This window comes from Phytophthora infestans, genomic scaffold, assembly GCF_000142945.1.
Source record: "Phytophthora infestans T30-4 supercont1.43 genomic scaffold, whole genome shotgun sequence".
Classification (NCBI taxonomy): domain Eukaryota; phylum Oomycota; class Peronosporomycetes; order Peronosporales; family Peronosporaceae; genus Phytophthora; species Phytophthora infestans.
Window position 1 is genome coordinate 1,202,454 of NW_003303716.1, and position 7,504 is coordinate 1,209,957.

Below are 7,504 nucleotides of genomic sequence, written 5' to 3' on the forward strand. Positions count from 1 at the left end.
GATAGCGCAAAAAACTGGGCTTTTAAGACAAAAGTGATTTTTAAACTGGAAACACGAACTTGTTTAGGAATCCTAAAGGAAACGCTACACCAACTACATATTTACCTTGCTGTTGAAGCTAGACTCGTCTCTAACTCACGACTCATATAAAGCATAATATGCATTATAATAAGGGCAACTTGCCTTACTGAAACAGTTGGCAATGTCCAGCCTGTACTGTGTTTGAGGCAGCAGTATATATTTTTCAAGCTTACTTTTCCTTTAAACTGCCCATTTATTTAAACTCTTTCTTTCACCAACACTTCGACAAGTCCTTCTATTCTACGTGCTAAAGCTGCCCCGTAATACTTGGATTCCAAGATTTTTGATCTGCCTGAGATCTGGAAAGCCGTTGAAAAAAAAGGTTTTATGTCTGGGTGATTACCTTGTCGCTGCCTTTCAAGTCATCTTGATCGTTACTCCATCGTGTGTCAGCGTGAACACTAGATCGACTTTCTTCCCGCTCTTGGTCGTGTATAAGAAGCAGAAGAAGCCAACTTCATGGACATGGACGTGACCGAGACATGCTACAACATCGAGTCCGCTTTAGCCAAGACAGACGTCCAACCTCCGTCAACGGCAACAACGCCTGAACCAGCCCCAGGTGCAGCGAACCATGTCACGACATAGCTTTACGTGGCAGAAAAGCTTCCTAACGGCGCTACTAGACTTGTGCGCGCGCTAGCCGACTTCGGCTCATCGCGGTCGTTATGCGCTCCCAATATCATTTCCGACGAACGCCAGCTATCCCGCTTCACCACCAAGTGGATGGCAAAAGGAGGTCGCTTCGAAACTATTGGCACAGCCCCACTGTACTTCAAGCTGCCCGCGTTTACTACGAACCGCGTCGTGCAACACAATTTCTACGTGACTGCTCCTGGTGCAGAGAAACATTGCTACGAGTTCATCATCAGCCGTGATTTGATCCTGGCGCTAGCTGAATTTTGACTTCGATCGCTGCACCATTGAATGGGATGGCCTCGAGGTGCCCATGCAATCCAGAGTCAGCCTTGCCGCCGAGAAGTACTTGGTCGAGATTCCGGCCAGTGTCCAAGACGCTGAGCGACGTATGGTAAAAATGCTGGACGCCAAATATGCCAAAGTGAACGTCGACGACTGCGTTCCTGCGCACCTCACCGAGCCAGAGCAAGCCGAAATTCGCCAGCTGCTTCTTCAGTTTAATGATCTCAACCAAGGCACCATTGGTACCATACCCGGTGAACTTACGAGTTTGAGCTAAAGGAGAGCGCGCAGCCATACCATGCTCGACCATTTGGCATTCCACATGCCTATCTTGACACGGTCAAGAAGGAAGTCGCACGACTCGAACGGCTGGGAGTCATTGTCCATAATTCAAGCAGCCCGTGGGCCGCACCAGCGTTTATCATCCCGAAGAAGGACATAACCCCACGCTTTCTGACTGACTTCCGGCGCCTCAACGCACTCATCGTTCGCCATCCGTTTCTAATGCCCAAAATCGCCGAGTTGTTACAAGGTTTGGAGCGCTTCGTCTTCGTTACTTCGCTCGACATGAGCATGGGATACTACTCCATCGTCCTGGGTGAACGATTCTCGCGTGTCTGCTGCTTCGTTCTACCATGGGGAACGTGTCGGTATCTGCGACTGCCCATGGGTATCTGCACGGCCCCCGACGAATTTCAACGCCGCATGCAACGCATGCTTGGTGATCTTCCCTTCGTCCGCGTGTATCTCGCCGACGTGCTTATCATCACCTGCTCGATCTTCGCCGACCATCTCAACCACATTCGCACGGTGTTTGAACGCTTTCGTACGGTGGCTTGCAAGTCAACATGAACAAGAGACGTTTTGCTGCTCTCGAGACCGAGTACCTCGGATTTCGCCTTACTCGCGATGGGATACAGTCGCTGCCGGACAAGATCAAAGCCATCCAACAGCTCACTCCGCCAAAAACCAAGCGTGAACTTCGTCGATTTGCTGGTCTCGTCAACTACTATCGCGATATGTGGCCGCAGCGCGCTCACCTGTTGACGCCATTGACGTCGTTGACGTCGCCGCGCACGCCTTTCCGCTGGACACTGGCGTGCCAAACTACTTTCGAGCAAATCAAGGCTGTGGTAGGCCGTGCGGTGACGCTGCATTTTCCCGACTTTTCACTACCGTTCGAGGTGCACACGGACGCCAGCACCTTCCTGCTGGGGCGAGTGGTAAGCCAAAATGGCAAGCCATTAGCTTTCTTCAGCAGGAAGCTTTCCAGCGCCCAGCGCAAATATGCAGTGATGGAGCTCGAGTTACTGTCTATCGTGGAAGTCTTACGTCAATTTCGCAACATCCTCCTGGGACATCGGATTGTCGTGCACACAGACCATAAAAACCTTTCCTTCGCAAACTTCCGGTCTGACCGAGTCAATCGGTGGCGTTTGATCGTGGAAGAATTTGCCCCCGAGATCAAGTATATCAAGGGGGAAAATAACGTCGTCGCCGACGCTCTCAGCCGGCTACCCCTCGTGGAAGATGGAAGCGAGAATTGCTTCGCGCTTGAGCCATGTGATGATGATTTCCCACTAACGTTTGAGCGTATCCATAGTGAGCAGCTTCGTGATGAACAGCTCCAGCAGCGTCTGCGAGACGGCCAAGTTGAGACTAAACAGCATGGGGAATTCAAGATCATTTATTCCACCAACCGCATTGTGATTCCCCCGGCGCTCGAGCACCAAATGACCAACTGGGATCACGAGCAGCTCAAACATCCGGGCATGAATCGCACGTATTTGACGATCCGCCAGCATTTCACCTGGATGAGCATGAAACGATAAAAGAGTTCGTAAGTCGCTGTGAAATATGCCAGAAGTTTAAACAAGAAGGAATACGGCAAGTTACCTGTGGCAGAACCTGTTGTGGGACCGTGGAAGGTAGTTTGTGTCGACCTCATCGGGCCCTATACACACGGCGCAACCGGCAATAAGTACAGTGCGATGACCATGATTGATCCTGCTACAGGCTGGTTCGAAGTGTACGCCATCACGGATAAGGAGGCCAAGACCACCGCGCACATTCTCGACAACGAGTGGTTTTGTAGATACCCTCGTCCAGAATACTGCATCTTCGACCAAGGCAACGAATTTACGGGCGCTGAATTCCAAGAGATGCTGGAGAGCTATTGGGTGAAACCTCGTCCGACTACTGTCAAGAACCCTCAGGCCAATTCTGTGCTAGAGCGCATTCACCAAGTCCTCGGTGACATGGTTCGCACCTCCGACTTGGACGCCAGCGCATTTGAGCAAGTGCTACCTAGCGTCGCCTTTGCCATTCGCGCGGTGTCCACGAACAAGAAGGCAACGCCTGCACAGCTCTTCTTCGGCCACGATAGTGATGAACACGGCCTTCATGACAACTGAAAGCGCATCCTAGACCTCAAACTACGTCAGGTTCTCTGTGACATCGAGCGTGACAGCAGTAGCCGCCTTCAGCACACGTACCGCGTCGGAGATCTGGTGCTCATTACCAAGGACAAGAATCGCATCAGCAAGCTGGACCAGCCGACAAAAGGCCCGTTCAAGATCCTACAAGTCAATAGCAACGGCCTAGTCCAGATCCAGCGCTCGGTGTATGTTGAAACTATCAACACTCGCCGCCTCGTCCCGTATCGCTCCGTTGAAAAAACGAATGCCGTATCCCGAACGGCCATCGTCTAGAATGCTCGCTGCGTTCTAGAACGCCGATCATAAGATTTGATATTCTAGAAGAGCTAGGAGATGTAGTTGCTACAGCTAAGTTAAACACTAACGCTTAGTTTACTCAGTCTCCTTTTTACCGCGTCAAGCATACGGCGTCCGAGGTTTGACGGGCAACACCGATTGTTTTGTTCTTGACATCCTTGAAGATGTATTGCGTCGGTTTGATCTCACCAGCCTAGTTGTATGCTGCGTGCTGGTTTTCGTCAATCTCGACAATGGCGCGATGGGACGTGAATTCCGGGAGCCCATCCAGCTGGCGTTTAGAAACGCCACCCAGGAAAGGCATGTCCAAGGCTATGACCGGGAAAAACATAACAAAGCCCTCTACAAAAGCTTGTTCGCAAATCCGGTTGTTTTTGGCACCTTCCGGGTTCAGCTTACGGTACCACGTGTAGCAGTGCGGCCGGTACTACTGGTTTGAGTGAGCGATACCATCGTATGGTAATTTTGGGCGGCCACCTCAACATGAAAATAAATTTTACGTGAAAAAAAAACTGTTTCGTCTCCTCATATTTCCACTGCAGTAAAAGCGACAACGTGATGCCCAGTACAGCCTCACATTTGCAATTAGGTGCACCAACACGTCTGTCAATTGACTTGGAGCGTTTCACTTATCGCTAGCGCACAAACATATGGACCTGCGCTTTATTGACAAGCAAGTTGTGCCACTGCAAAGGTTCTTGTGACTAAAATGTAAAACAAAACACTGCTGAATCAATATGAGAAACAATGAATGATTAGAATGTGAAGACACACTACTCTCACGAGACAACAATTCAAAACTACACACTTGCACAAAAATACTGTGAAGTGAAGCAACGAACACGTATACTTTAAGATAGTAGTGACGAAAGAAACAAGACAGTCTTGAGGCAATGCGTAAATCAATATGAAAACAAAAGTCAACTTTAAGCATGCAAAACAAAAAGAGAAATAACTGAGTAATGACTTTGTCCGGGTGAAATGGAAGGGCAAACAAATAAGTATATTTAAGCCTCTGCCATACAAGTGTCTCGACAGAATTTGATTGACATGCATATAAATTTTAAGAAAGGTGAAACTAAGCAACAACACTTTCTTGCATGAACTACCATTGAGTTAGTAATTCATATATGTGAAGGGTATTGCTCTTCAAGGTCACAAGTTCTGGCAAGCTGCTCCACGCAGTCGCATGGCAGCTCGATCGCAATTACTCCAGTAGTTTCGCAACTCCTGTAGCTTCATCTCACAGGTTTCATTTCTAGGCACTAGGCAGTAGCATCTCATGCCTGCTACTCTCACTCTGCCAACTAAAGGCATTCTATTCAATTCAGTCTCTCATTTTCCTGAAACGTCGCAAACCGATCAAGACTCAGTCGTCTTCCAGTAAAACCCATAACAATTTCGAAATTAAACCTGAGGTTATACTTGAGTCGAATTCAAGTTTTCAATTCAAGTTTCTAGTCTCCAGTCTGGGCTTTCAACAACTCGTGAAAGTCTCGACGTACCGGTCTACTTCGTTTAAGTACGACTAGAACTCGTATGAAAGCACCCCGTCCTGTTGAAGACGAATCTCCCAATCTGCGCCTTCGTCAGCAAACTCGCCTAGACGACGAGTCTAACATGGCTGAGACGCCCAACGTTAACAATACTGGGGCCCAGACCCAAGCGGCAAACGGTGATGCCGCAGCAGGCCCAGGTCCGTCGTCGGTCCCGCCTACCGCTACCGCCGACAACGCGACTCATGCTGGATCAGCGGTCGCTGGCCCTGATGTGACTGCCCAGCTCATGAAAATGCTCATCGCACAGCATCAGACTATGCAGGCCCAACAACAGCAGGCTATACAGGCCCAGTAACAGCAATTCCATGCTTTTATGCAACAGCAAGCGCTCTTCCAGCGCGAAATGTACGAGAGTCAAGCGCGTGCAAACACTTCGAACCAAATAGCGGACCCTCCTAAGTTCAACGGCAAGTCGTCCGAGGACCTGAAGCTTTGGCTCTTACACATTGAGGAGCTTTTCAGCGCGGATGCTGCAGAGCGTGATGCCCCTGATTCTCGGTTCGTCGACATGGTCGTCCCGTTTCTGGGAACTGAAGCCATGTCGTGGTACCGTGAGTTTAAGACGACCCTTGAGGAGTCACCTCGCGTCTGGGCTGTCTTTAAACAGCAAATTCGTTTACGATTTCGCGACAGCGATTTTGACTACAAGCTATTGTCTAAGATCTACAATCTACGCGTCTCTGGAACGCAGCAAGATTACACGTCAAAATGTTTGCTACTTTTGTCCCAATTGACGATTGACATGCCTAAAATTGTCAAAAGGTGGTTTTATCAGCAAAATCTACGATCTGATACAAGCTGTCATATATTTCAGAACATCCCTACCACACTACACGATGCCACCATGCACGCACAACGTTTTGAAGACGCCCGTGGTACCCGTCCCGGTGATGTGAAAGATCTGCCTTCAACAAGTGACAAGAAACAGGGCAAATCCGGGTCGGAATTTACTCCGCGAGGCGCAACCAGCAAGACAAAGGCAAGGACGCCTATTGTGTGCCATAACTGTCACCATCCTGGCCACCTTGTACCAGCGTGTCTCGAGCGTGGATACACCGTGGTGCCAAAAAATTAGTTAGCTCGGCGGGCTGGCGCCCCGCCGAGCACGACTCCGACAGTGGCGACCATACACTGTCCGTGGGTTCAGCTACACCGTCCTCCAGTCCATCTGTTTGTGTGAAGCCACCGGCTCTTTTTGTTTACAGTCGCGACAATCCCACATACAGTAGACCTAAGCACGGAATTTATGGTTTTCTGGAACAGCCAGCCGTCATTCGGTCGAAGGCTGTTTCTACTTTTATCGACTGTGGTGCTTCATTTAACGCGGGCACGCCTCAGCTCGTCGAGAAACTCGGGCTACGCGTAACGAACTACATCATACCTGTGTCCATCCGCATTGGTGGCGGCAAGAAGCTAAAAATCCCGCGAAAGGTGGTCCGTCTCAAGTGCCTAATTCCCGGATTTACGTCTTACACTACTCGCGCCCTCGTTATGGAGGTGCCCGAGGGTAAGGATATCCTCTTGGGCATGCATTGGCTAGTTACAGCTAATCCTGATATTGATAGTCCACTCGAGTTATCACTCCACGGAACGGCAATAGGTCATTGGCCTTTTGCGCGCCGTTCAACTCCAGTATCGACAGACATCTTGCAATACTACAGCTTTCATAGCTTTCAGTCTGTGTATGGGGCTACGCGCGTGGTCTCGACAAGACACCTGAAAGCTCTACTTCGCGATACTGACAACGAGTTCTGCCTTGTTATCAACGCAAACGAACCTGCATCGAAAGAAGGCCTCGCCTGGGAAGTATTGAAGACATCTCCAGCCTACCCTCTGCATTGTAAGTTCCGCTCGCAGTTATTTCGTGAGGAATTGCCATCCGTGCCTCCAGTGCGTGAAGGTCTAATGGAGGCAAGTATTGAGCTGACGGACGACACTCCTGTCCACAGGAAACAATTTCCATCTGGATTGCACGTATTGTGTTCTACAATGGCATCGTGCTCTACGGTGTGCAATCGTGGTTCCCCCAAGCTCCCCCGTGTATTTCGAGGCTTGTCAGCCATATGTGCAATCGTGCTCTCATGTACTACTGTCCTCCGTGGCTCGGTAAGCTCAGGTTCTACACTGGTATGGTGTGCTGTGGCTCGGTGATCTCCAGTATCTGCTTGGCTTTGCATGGTTTAGTGTTTGGGCCAGCGGGAATAACAC